The sequence below is a fragment of the Ambystoma mexicanum genome, chromosome 1p (assembly GCF_040938575.1).
Source record: "Ambystoma mexicanum isolate Mex_15411 chromosome 1p, UKY_AmexF1_1, whole genome shotgun sequence".
Classification (NCBI taxonomy): domain Eukaryota; kingdom Metazoa; phylum Chordata; class Amphibia; order Caudata; family Ambystomatidae; genus Ambystoma; species Ambystoma mexicanum.
Window position 1 is genome coordinate 675,107,973 of NC_090921.1, and position 12,799 is coordinate 675,120,771.

Consider the following 12,799-nt stretch of genomic DNA (forward strand, 5'->3'; position numbering starts at 1 on the left):
AGGCATGCCAACCGTGGTCTGGGCCAAGGCAACGTAGGGAGAGGGTGTGGGGGACTGAAGTCGGGAAGAGCCCATTGCAGTATGGGCACCTGCTGAACCCGGTCGAGGTTGACATGCGCCGGGGAGGAGTTGTGGCGTCTGAGGACCCAGTACCTAATAGATAAAAGACGAAAGAAGATATAGAGGAAGAATCTGCACGTGGAATTACATGGCCAAAGCCAGTCTCTGCCATGTCAACCGCAATATGTATACTGTGGTTCGAAGCCTCCTCCCTCTCTCGCACCAAAAGCATAGCTTCCTTCCTCTGCTGCTCTGGCAGGTGCTCCAACAGAGATGCCAGGCGATGCCACATCTCCAGGGCGCACCTCGCCACGAGGGTCAACGAGTTGGCAGCCTTAACCGTAGTGGCCCCGACAGTAGGGACCTTCGTCCCGAAAACATCCAACTTATGGTTCTCATTCTCGGGGGGAGTGGCGCACTTGTGCTGGGTGCGAGCCTTTCTACTAGCCACTGCAGAAACCACTGATTCTGGCATAGGTTGCAACGCAAGGTACCCTGGGGTGGATTTATGAGCCTTGAACTTTTTCTCCAAGTGGCCCTTGACATAATCTGGTGCCTCATCGTACGGAGCCCCTCCTGCCATACGTGATCCAATATCGGGATTGAGAAAACTGCTTTCCTCCTCTTCCCAATATGGTCAATTAATAAATTGTCCTTTTCTCTTCCTCCTGAACGAGACCAAACTCATGACAGGCCTTAACCATCATTGCATGGAAGGCCCCAATGTCATCTGGCGGAGACGGCTAGGCCGGACTCCTCAGAGCATCCTGGTCTATATCCTAGGTGTCTGACCTCCTGGGCGAAGAAGAAGCCGTAGAGAGAGAGTGTCCTGCGGACCCATGTCATGTTAGGAACCATCCAATTCCCCCTCCTGTTCCCTTCAAGGAGGACCAAAACCCCTAGGAGAAGGCACTGGCGGTCTTGGTAGGGAGTGCTCCCTGGGGCGAGGCCCTAGGCTACTAATGGCAGTGGATGCCTCCTTCTCACAAGGCACGGGAGAAGGACCGAGCTGCAACGCATCTGACGGAACCTAAGAAGCAGGGAGTCTGGCGTCCAATTGCCCCAGGAGCACCTGCAACGAAGAAAGAACCTGCATCAAGAGTAATGGGTGCGGGTTGACAAGAGGATACTGAGGCGGCACTGCACCCAGACCCGTAGACGTGGACGGGAAAGGCAGACTGAAGACCCAGAACAGACGAATCCAGAAAAGGCTGATCAGAACCCCCTTTGTCAGGATCAGACTCAAAAGTGGCATGGCCGCTTTAGATCAGTGCCTCAAGTCATGCTCAAGGATGTCTTCAGGTAACAGGGCTTGAACCCTTCCATATGAAGCTCTACCCTGGGAGACAGGAGTCCAGACACCAACTCGGGCCGAGCAAGTCCAGCCGAGGTAGGCTGCGTCACCAGCAACATATTCCCTTTCCTCCTCGATGGAGCAATGTTTCCCAGTATGGTCATCGACAGAACAGCCGATGGCAGGGCTGTCAATGGTAGAGTCGTCGATGCACCGGTCAGCGCCGGTGTAATGGTGGACAAGGCCGAAATCACCATAGATGAGATGATCTCCTGGAGGACGACTTAGACATGTGCTTCGACGAGTCATGCCCCGAAGATGACTTATGTGAAGTCGATGAGGAACGCTGTTTGTCCTTGGACGAAGACCTTTTCGTCGATGAGGAGGAAGAGTGAGGCCTTGACTTCTTATCTGATGACGAAGCCATGCAGACCGGAATCGCAGATTTCACCAGGCGTGAGCCCATCTCCTTCGATTTTTCAGGGCATGCTAAGGACACACCTCGAGAAGGAGGAACATGTGACTCTCCCATCCTTCGAGAAAGGTCTTGCAGAAGATGTCTTGGCTTTTTACAAAGCAGACGGAGGCCGGGGCTCACCGGCGCACTGTTACTTAGGCAGCGGCTCCTCTGACATTGCCCTCTGCCACAACTGGGACCTCTTGGCTGAGGGAATTGAGGACCTGCCCCGAGGGAAGATCCGACCTCCAAAGCCGGATAGGAGCCCTCGTTCAGACAGCAAATCAAGCGCCTGTTCCTATCCTTGAGGGTTTTTTGGAAAAACTCCTAACAGATGTTGCAGTTCTCGAGTGATTGGGGTACAGGCACTCTGCATGGCCATCGCCCTCTAACACATTGAGGCCGCAGGTTTCATACGGCCGAAATAAGGATTTCTTCATCCCTGAAGATGACATAACAGGGCCTGGAAACATACTTCGCAGATGAAAGCACAAAAAACAAAATCTCCGGAGAGAACTCGAAGACAATACCAACAGTTTGTAAGACGTTGAAATCTGAAGGGAAGCCGCAGGGACATAGCTAAATCCTCGACTTCACCACACTGTATTAAGAGCAAACTAACACAAACAGCACCAACTGCACACGTAGTCTCGCCGCGGTCCAATACTTGCACCAAAGCACAGTGTATACCGAGCTTAAGCCGCCAACAGCACACCACCTCTTTCACTCTCCTACTCCCTCTTCTCCCGACTAACCCAACCCAGCCCCTTCTTGTTTACAGATCCGCAAGAGCACCTGGGGACCACCTTCATTGGTGACGATGCGTGATATAAATATCTTTAACATTTATTGTTAAAAAAAAAATCTGCAATCCAAAGTAAATACACCCAACCATCATCATTCTTTAGTGAGCACCTCAAATACTGCTATAACTCTTGATTTACGTCCGTTGGCCTGTGGATGATAACCTGTAGTAAAAGTAACTTCTATTCCAAATACCTTACAAAAAGCATGCCAAAACTTGGAAACAAACTGTGGGCCTCGATATGAAATGACGTGACTTGGTAACCCATGAAGGCAAAGAACAAGTTACTTTCTTACCTGGTAACGTTCTTTCGATGGGATGTTCCTCCGACATATTCCACATATTTGTGACAGTAATTACTACAGCTGTGTTGCTTCGGAAACTTTTTCGGCATTGGCGTCCTGCATTGATGACGTCGATACGCTCCCTCGAGGACCTCAGACGGTCAACGTCACCGGATGTTATAACTACGACGCCCGTAGCCTCAGTTGTAGTTTTTTCCCCCCAGAACGTGTGGCACCAACCACTTGCCAGTATGACTGTAGAAAGCCTTGCGGAAACTTAAGCTGCAATCACATCAGAAATTCTGTAGAGGGGCATGCTGGGAGGGTACGATGTGGAATACGTCGGAGGAACATCCCATCGAAAGAATGTTACCAGGTAAGAAAGTAACTTGTTCTTTGAGGGGATTGTGTCCTCCGACGTATTCCACATCTTTGACAGACTCCCAATGCAGTGCCAACGTACGGAGGTGGGAAAATAATGGGAAAATAATTTAGAATTTAGAATACCCAATCAAATTGCTGAATATACGACTGCCTTACCAAAGGCCAAATCTTGCCCATGGATAGAGTCCAGGGAATAGTGTCTTAAGAAAGTATGGACCGATGCCCATGTGGCTGCTTCACAAATATTACGAATGGGAACACCCCTCTGCAGAGCAGTGGAGGCAGCCACACCCCTAGTAGAGTGAGCCCGTAAGCCTACTGGAGGGTCCTTACCCGCCAACCGGTAACATTCAGAGAGCCTCAAGATGATCCATCTGGACAAGGTCTGCTTGGAAACAGCCTGGCCTAAACGCCTTCCAGCGTAACCAACAAAGCTGATCGTCCACTCTGACCCGGGACATCCGTGAGAGATAGAAACTCAAAGCTCTCCTAGGATCCAGCCCATGGGGCCTCTCCTCGTCCTTACCAGGATGCGGAGGAGAATAGAAGGCCGGAAGAATCACCTTCTGGCTTAAATGAAATTCCGACACAACTTTCGGAAGAAAAGAAGGACGAACCCTAAGGACAACCCTGTCCTTATGGAACACTGTGAAAGGTGGCTTGGCGAAGAGTGCCTGCAACTCACTCACTCTGCGTGCGGAAGTAACCGCAACTAAAAATACAGTCTTAAAGGACAACACTTGCAATGGACAAGAATGTAAGGGCTGAAACGGAGCTCCCATTAGGAACTTTAAAACCAAATTCAAATCCCATCCCGGCACGTGGAAAGGCGACGGTGGAAACACATTAGTTAGCCCTTTTAGAAACTGTGAAATCAAAGGGATCTTAAAATAGGAACATTCCTCAGACGAGCGCTTAAATATGGACAGCGCCGCCAGTTAATGCTTTATGGTACCCACATGCAGACCCTTATGGGCTAAAGAAAGCAAAAAAGACAAAACCAAAGGAATGGAACATTGGAAAGGATCCACATTCTGTACCCTGCACCAGTCGCAGAACTTCCTCCAACGGCAACGGTATAGGGATTCCGTTGCGGGCCTTCTGGCCGAAATCAACACCTCCATCACGTCTTCAGGGAGGTCCCAATCCTTATATCTCAGCCTTTCAGATACCAAGCATGAAGGCTGAGAGACTTAACCTCTGGATGGAAAACTCGCGCTCCCCTCCCCCCCGTGAGAGCAGATCGTCTTGGTAGGGAAGACGACGTGGAGGGCAGACGGACATGTCTAGAAGGTCCAGGTACCACGCTCTCCTGGACCATGCCGGAGCAATGAGGATCATCCGAGAACCGATCCTCTGCAACACCTGCGGAATGACGGGGACTGGAGGGAACGCGTACAGCAGTGGGAAGGAACACTCCACTACGAAAGCGCCCCCTAAGGCTCCTCTTGGAGGAAATTCCCGCGAGCAGAATCTCTTGTACTTCAGGTTGACACTGGTGTTGAAGAGATCCACTTGTGGGGTTCCCCAAAGGGCGAAGATCTCCAAAAGAACTTCCTGAGCCAGCTCCCGCTCATGAGACCGTGCTCTGCCTGCTCAGAGCGTCCGCCCCCACGTTTTCGTCTCCGGCCAGATGAACTGCCGAGATCGAAATTTCCTGCTGGATGGCCCAGAACCAGAGCTGCACAGTGGAAGTGACCCTGCCCCCCCCCATTTTTGTTGTGGTAGTGCATGGCCACTGTATTGTCATAATAATCAGGACATTCTTCCCCCGCACAGACGTCAGAAAAGCCTTCATGGCTAGCCTGACAGCCCGCAGCTCTAACAGATTGATGTGGAGTCTGGACTCCGACAGAGACCAACGACCGCTGGCTGTCAGCTCGTTGGCATGAGCTCCCCAACCCGTGAGGCATGCGTACGCAACGATCATCACCTCCGGCCACGGTTGCCAAAACAGAGCCCCTTTCAACAGATTTCCTTCAACGGCCCACCACAGAAGGGCCTGGGCGACTGAGGGCAGAATCTGAACGGGATCCGACATCCTGCCGGAGAACTGTGACCACTGCATCTTGAGCGCCCACTGCAGAGTTCTCATCCACATCCTGGCCTCTGGCAACAGTAAAATGCAGGATGCCATGAGGCCGAGCAATCTCAAGAACTCGAACGCTGGGAGTCTCTGGGCACGTTGAAACTTGTCCACCATCTGCAGAATGTGATGAGCCCTCACCTGGTCAGGCGAACGCTGCCCCAGGGATGTATCGAGCACTGCTCCTATGTACTGGAGCCGCTCGGTCGGTGTCACGCACATGAGACTTCTTTAAGTTGAGGGAGAAGCCCAGCTTGTGAAGTGAGTGGCAGGTGACGTACAGATAATCCAGTACTTGCTCGGGAGAGCGTGCCCTGATTAACCAATCGTCCAGGTAGGGGTAGACGTGAATCCCCCCCTTTCCTGAGATATGCTGCCACCAACGCCATCAGCTTGGTGAAGAACCTCGGGCCGGAGGTCAATCCGAACGGCAGGACCCGAAACTGAAAATGCAAGTTGCCAACCGCAAACCTCAGGTACTTCCTGTACTTGGGATGAACCGGCACATGAAAGTAAGCATCCTTGAGGTCGAGAGACACCAACCATTCCTGAAGTTGAAGGGCCTGGAGGACTTGAGAAAGAGTAACCATCTTGATGAGCTTGTTCAAACCATGCAAGTCCATGATGGGTCTCAATCCTCCATCTTTTTTCGGGATCAAAAAATATGGGGAATACCATCCCTTGTTCCTCTCCGCTACAGGCACCAGTTCTATGGCACCTTTCTCCAGCAGGGATAGGATTTCCTGCGCAACGAGCGGATACGGACAGGAAGACAGTAGCCGTGGGCCATGATCTCCAGAACCCACACATCTGAAGTAATGGCACGCCATTCTACAAGATGCTGCGTCAGTCTTCCCCAAACCGGCGAACCATGGGACATGGCCTCATGACTGAGCTGACGAGGCTGCGGCAGTGCCTGAGGGCAAAGAGGCAACAGCCTGAGCGGCTTTGGCACATCGAGTACCTTGTTTTCCACCTCTGGTACTCCTACATTGGCCCCTTTGACTGGTAGCTCCCCTCGATCTACCAAAGGAAGAGTAGTATTGAAAGGAACCTCCCCTCCATTGCTGTCCCCTAGGACAAAAAGGCAGAGGATGACGTACTGCAGCGCTCAAGGTCTTCGCTGCAGCTTTGGAGGTCTGCAACCTCTCAAGGCTCTCGTCAGCCTTGCTGCCAAAAAGATGGACACCATCAAAGGGCATGTTGAGCAGCCGGGACTGTACATCAGGAGCAAACCCAGACTTCCGCAAGCACGCAAACCTGCGCATCACGGTGCTCGCCACCATGGACTGGCTGACACAAGTCTGTCACGTCCAGACCCGACTGAACGGATTCACACATGGCATCCTTGCCATTCTGAATGAGGGCTAGAAAACCATCCCCTTCCTCCCCTTTGGGAATATGTTCAGCCGCCAAAGATACACAATTCCACAGAGTGTGTGTGAATCTTGCCAAGGCACAAACAGAGTTGGCTGTCTTTAAAGCCAAACCCCCAGATGAAAATACTTTCTTCGCCCAACCATCAAAGCGCTTGTCATCCCCATCAGGAGGGATGGTAGGGTACGCAGCCTGCTTCGCTGGGGTCGTAGCCGCCTGCACCACCAAACTCTCCAGAGTTGGGTGCGTAGACAAGTAGCAGGGGTCACCACTAGCTGGACTGTATTTTTTCAGAAGCGACTTATTCACTGCCGGGAGACTCTCCGGAGCAGTCCAAGCCGCCGCCCTTCTTTGTAAAGCCATATGAAATTGCAACACCGGGTCAGTGGGTGGACCTTGGTCCAATATATGTGTCAGGTCATCCTCCAGAAAATCCACAGGTGGAGCAGACCATCCCAAATACTCAAGTCACCCTAGACATGAGGCGCCTATACGAGGAGTCAGCAAGTGTACCAGGCTCAGGCCTGCCAAACAACCTCCGGAGAGGTATCAAGACCACTGGTGTCATGTAAAGATTGACGAAGCTCTTCCAGTTGGCTATGACCAGACAACAGGTCATCAGGAACCACAGGAGGCACAACCCCCTCCTCATCATACCCTTCCTCCACCTCTGAAATGTACTCCAAGGGTTGGAACAAGTCCACCCTGGGAGGAGGAACAGAGTATGGGTCAAACATAGGCCGCACAGACTTGCTGAGAGCCTTTTTCAGAGCTTCCACAGCTCTCCGGGGCACCTCCGGTATATTCTCCTCAAAAGGCGTTGAGGGAGCCGATGGAAGTGGCGTTGACTGAGGAGCCGGAGCCTCGAGAGTGTCCCTCGACGGACATGGCGCCGAAGGCGTCGATGCCTTCTTAGAAGGCCTCACAGGCTCTAACTGTCTCAACGGCATCGAAGACCGGGACCTGGAACGGTGATTATCCTTGTCCGATCGGGACTGCGACGGTACCAGATTATCACTGCGACCGCCCGAGCCCGAAGGCGTGCAGCGGTGGCTCTAGCACGTTCCTTGCCAGATTCCCTTGAAGGCACGGACGGAACGGTGCCCTATGATTCGAAAATCGCCATCATCTGCCGGTGGAATTCATCCCATTCAGCCGGTGACGAGTGTTTCGTGGGACAAGCCACCCACCGCCTGGCAGAGTCCTTCAACGAGGATGGGGAAGGCGACTGGTGATGGCGCTTCCGTGAATGCCTCGAAGAGGCAGAAGAATGGCGGGACCCACTCCTAGAACGAGATCGCCTGGACTTACGCCGAAGCAGAGAGTCGCCCCTCGAATCGTCGGTCGAAAGACCAGTAGATTTTGACTTATGGGTTTAGCAACCCTACCTACGGACAACTTCCGCTCCCGCAAGGCCTTAGAAGTTAGAGACCGGCATTCATCACAATTGTCCGTGGCGTTGCTTTCACTGAGGCACCACAGAAACATCGTGCAGGTCCATAATGGACATTTTGGAACAGCAGTCCCGACACTTTTTGAAGCCGGCTTCGGGGTAGAAGACGAAGACATTCTCAATTTTAGCAAACTAAGTAGAAGAACCGAGGCGCGCCGAGATTCCGAAGCGAACACGTTCGCGGAAAAAACGGAACTGAGGCTACAGGCGTTGTGCGCCCTAGATATAACATCCTTCGATGGTCAATGTCACCAGAGGTCCTCGAGGGAGTGTATCGACATCGACGCCTACGCCGAAAAAGTTTCCGAAGCAGCACAGCTGTGGTAATTACTGTAAAAGATGTGGAATACGTCGGAGGACACAATCCCCTCGAACCACATTTTGTAAAAAGGCATAACCTAACCTAGCCCCTGTTAAGGTACAGTTTATGGGTATAAAGTGCCCTACTTTAGTTGGCACGTCCACAATCACTAGAATTGCTAAACAACCCTTATCAGATGGCACATCCACAGTGAAGTCCATAGAGATGGTATGCCAGGGATGCAGTGGAATTGGTAGAGGAACCAACAATCCTGCTGGTTTCTTCAATTCTGATTTCACACATGCACAAACCTAACATGTTTTGACAAAGTTCAAAGTGTCAATTTGTAATCCTTCCCACCAAATGTTTCTTCTTAATTACAATGTTTTTCTGTATCCAGGATGGGGATTTGTGACATTGTTTTAATACCCTCTCTCTTAATTCTTCCGTTGGTAAGTAGAATGTTGAATCCATATAATGAAGACATTCCGGTCCGATAGCACAGCGAGTAGGGGGCTTGCTTTGACATCTGTGCAGAGCCTGCGGATGAAGGTTTGAATCCCAGCAGGGCCAAATTCGGCCTTTCATCCTTCCGAGGTCGATAAATGAGCACCACACACCGTGGGTAGGTAATAAGCAGCGCTCAGATACCTGAGGGTTCGTAGCGCTATATAAATGCTCATTATTATTATTATTATTATTCCTTAATTTTCTCAAGTGGATCCTTGGAGACTCGATCTTGCATTTGTTTGTGTCTCATTACCTGTTGGACTTCTGTACCAATTTCCTTTCTGCATTTAGTCCCTCCAAGAATGAAGCTCCTTTCTAACAGTAGGGAACCCTTGATTCCTTAAGAGATTGCTTATCACTTTCTGGTTGACATCTCGATAAAACATCTGCCTTTCCATTTTGCCGCACTGGTTTAAATGTGATCACAAATTTGTATTCCGCAAAACAAGGACCAGCGGAACTGTCTTGGCATCAAAGTTCTGGCTAATCTTAGTAACACCACATTTCAGTGCTCACTGATGACTCACAGGAAACTTGGCACCCAATAGATAATGCCTCCACTCCTGAAAGTCCAAATTGATCTCCGACAGTTCTGTATCCATAATTTTATAATTGACGTCCGCTGCAGCGGATAAAAAAAAAAGAAAAAAGAAAGCAACTGGGTGCAATTGTCCTGTTGTATATGAGCTAACACTTTCCGCAAAGCTGAATAGTATCTGGTTCTACAAAGAATGTTTGCTTCACATAAGGGTGTAGTAGTCAAGGTCTAACGGTAAAACGATTCTTTAGGGACTGAAAAGCCTCTTCTGCCTCTTTGGGTCATTGACTTATCGGGGTTCCCAATGAGGAAAATCTGAAATAAAACAGCTGTAAAAATTGGAGAACCCCAAATAACACTGTACATCTTACATTCCAGTTGGGGTGGGCCAATCTCGCACTGCTTGTACCTTTACCTTTTTGGAATCCATTCTAACCCTTCAGGGGAAGTTACAAATCCTAGAAATTCTATGACGTGCATGTGACATTGACTTTTTTTAATTTGACGAATAAATGACTGTTTCAGTTTCTTCAGTACCTTCTTTACATGTCTCGGGGGCATCGGGGAGGGAAATCAAAATGTCATCGATGTACACTCCTACAAACATATCCAGATATTCTTTTAGCACCTCATGACAAAAAATGTTCACACAACCAATACTGATCTAATGTGTATAACAGACAATGGTTGCCTATAACGGTATATTTTCACTGACATTGGCTATAATGGATTGATTTAAAAATATCCATCTGAATTACTTAGAATGTTACAATTCGATTTCACAATTAGTAAATGCATTGTATACAATTAAATATGCACATATTGGTCATATGAGAATGTCAAAGAAGCACATAGTAGTTTTCAATTGTATTTATTTATTTATTCTTTTCTATATTTTCCTATACTTTATCCCACGCAATTTTGTGTATTAAGACTATCATTTTTTAACCTATATTTCTTTTAAAATAAACGTTCTTTACAATTGTGCAGCACTTTAGTTAACGACCCCAAGTTTGCACGAAACGTTGTTACAACAACACTACGTACGTCTAGCATCTACTCTTATTCACAGGTTTCGTTTCGCTATCATGATGTCACCACGGTTTTACTTGATGTCATTACGTCACATGGTAGTGGGCACTCTTCTTGCATTGCAGTTGGATGGACATCACCTGTGGCTTTGTACTCATTCGTAACATACATCATGATCGGTTTTTATTTAGACATCTGAGTCTTTTTTGCACAAAGTGTACAGGTAATAAGATCTTCCATGATTTATATTTTAGGTGAATGTGGCTTGGTTGCGCGTTGATATCTTCAAGATCCAATCTTTGAATGATACAGATACTGCATGCTTCTCTCTTTGCCATCAGGATATTTTTACTCACTCTTTATACTTTTGAGAGAGGCTATATGAATTGGTTGTTTTAGATATGCACTTGTTCAAAGCTCATTTACAGGTATTGATATTACTTACACCCTCATTTTGGCTAAGAACCTGTATGTGCAACACAAGGTAATATTAATTTGCAATAAAAAAATATTTTGTTTGGTAATACTTGATGCCGTTACATAATTCATTTTAGTCAACAGATATTGACAACCTCAACTGATACAATTTTGGAATTGTATAATCTTATCTAACATGAGGGATGTTAACACAAACTTTAGAATTATCTAGATATGCTTACCTAGTACTATTGCATACTTAATCTGTCATTAGAAGGTAGCTGCTATAAACTATTCTCTTGTGGATGCACTAATATTGATTAGTGGAATGGTATGCATTTTTTGCATCAAATTATTGGCAATTAACTTAGTGACACTTTTGTTCTGATTTAATCAGCAGATTAATAAGATTGTCTCCTGTATTCCCGAAATGGGTTGAGAATTTTCATTGGAACAAATCTACTAAAGGAAAAATGTGTCATGCCTGGAGTCTTTGAAGTGCTACAGAACATATTTTCATCAAAGATTAGGACATTTCTAATGTATACATCCCAAATGTTTTAATTTACAATAAACGTTTGACTGACTTTCCAGTCTAAAGGTGTGCAGCGGGACTCCAAACTACTTTAGATGCAGGTTTTTTTTTTTTTTTAAACAATTATTGTTTCTTCCCAGGTGTTAATGTAATGTACCACCTCACACCGAAGAGTTTCATAAAATTGCATACTTAACTTTTTTGATTACTCTTGATTTACTCAGATGGTATGCAGTTGAACACTTTACATTGGTTACAGTTACCAAAAAAACATTTTAGAACAAATTCGATTGTAAGGAAAAGCACCTGCTGTCTGAGTGAAATTCAAAATAGTGAGGTAAAATAGTTAGATGCTGAAATCAAGAAATCGCTAAGACAGTATACAACATGCACAATGAACAGAGAAAGTCTGAGTCCTATGAGAATCAAAAGGTTGGGCTCCTGGTATGGAACCGATTCTACCCAGGAGGGTTAACCAGAAAACAAAACATACAAATGAATAGGTCCAAGCACACTATGCTCATAACAAAAACTCCCAAGGGACTGTGGGTCTCTGCATTTATAAAGAAGGTATCACTCTTCAGTATTGTATTGTAGAGAAAAATCTCATTTTTTTTTATATATTAGAGTTGTGTGAATCAAGATATAAATGCACAATTCAAGATAAATTAAGACATCAGAATGGTTTGCTGAACCAAAACAGAACAGACAGAACAATATATGTTTACAACACACAGTACCAAAACATTTTTGGGACAATATCCAAATAGTGTGTATATAACAAACCTAACATCTATTAGGATTTGTCAAAATTCACATAATACAGTGTACAAATTCGAAACAACATTGTAAAAAAACACAGACCATTATAGAGACACAAAATCGTTTAGCTTGTGTGAACAGCATTCATGTGCTGTGGTTTCAGGGGAGTAGTGAGTCTACACCAGATGTTTCAGCCGTTTTGAGGTGGGCTAGGTGTGCCTCATCTTTAACACGGCCTTCATCAGGACACAGAGTTCTGTGCAGAATGACGTCTGTGCTATGGGTTAAACAATTTCACAGGCACTGTAATAGAGATCTGCTAGCCGCATGGGCTGGTCTCTGAGTAATCCTCTCGCTGGAGGTATCTGGGTCGAAGAGTCTGATCCAGATTGGTGTCAGTAAGGACAACCACGGATTGCACGGCTGTGTAGGCTGCAGAGTAAGCAGCCTGTCTGCAGTGGTGTACGTGCAGGGTAGAGATTTTTCTCTACAATACAATACTGA

The 12,799-nt window shown here is 47.4% G+C and overlaps 1 protein-coding gene across 3 annotated transcripts in view; it reads right to left on the reverse strand.

The window, feature by feature from the left end:
• Window positions 1-12,799, reverse strand: part of SETDB1 (SET domain bifurcated histone lysine methyltransferase 1) — a 1,213,210-nt gene that overhangs the window by 568,273 nt on the left and 632,138 nt on the right. The gene's annotated exons all lie outside the window — the stretch shown is intronic.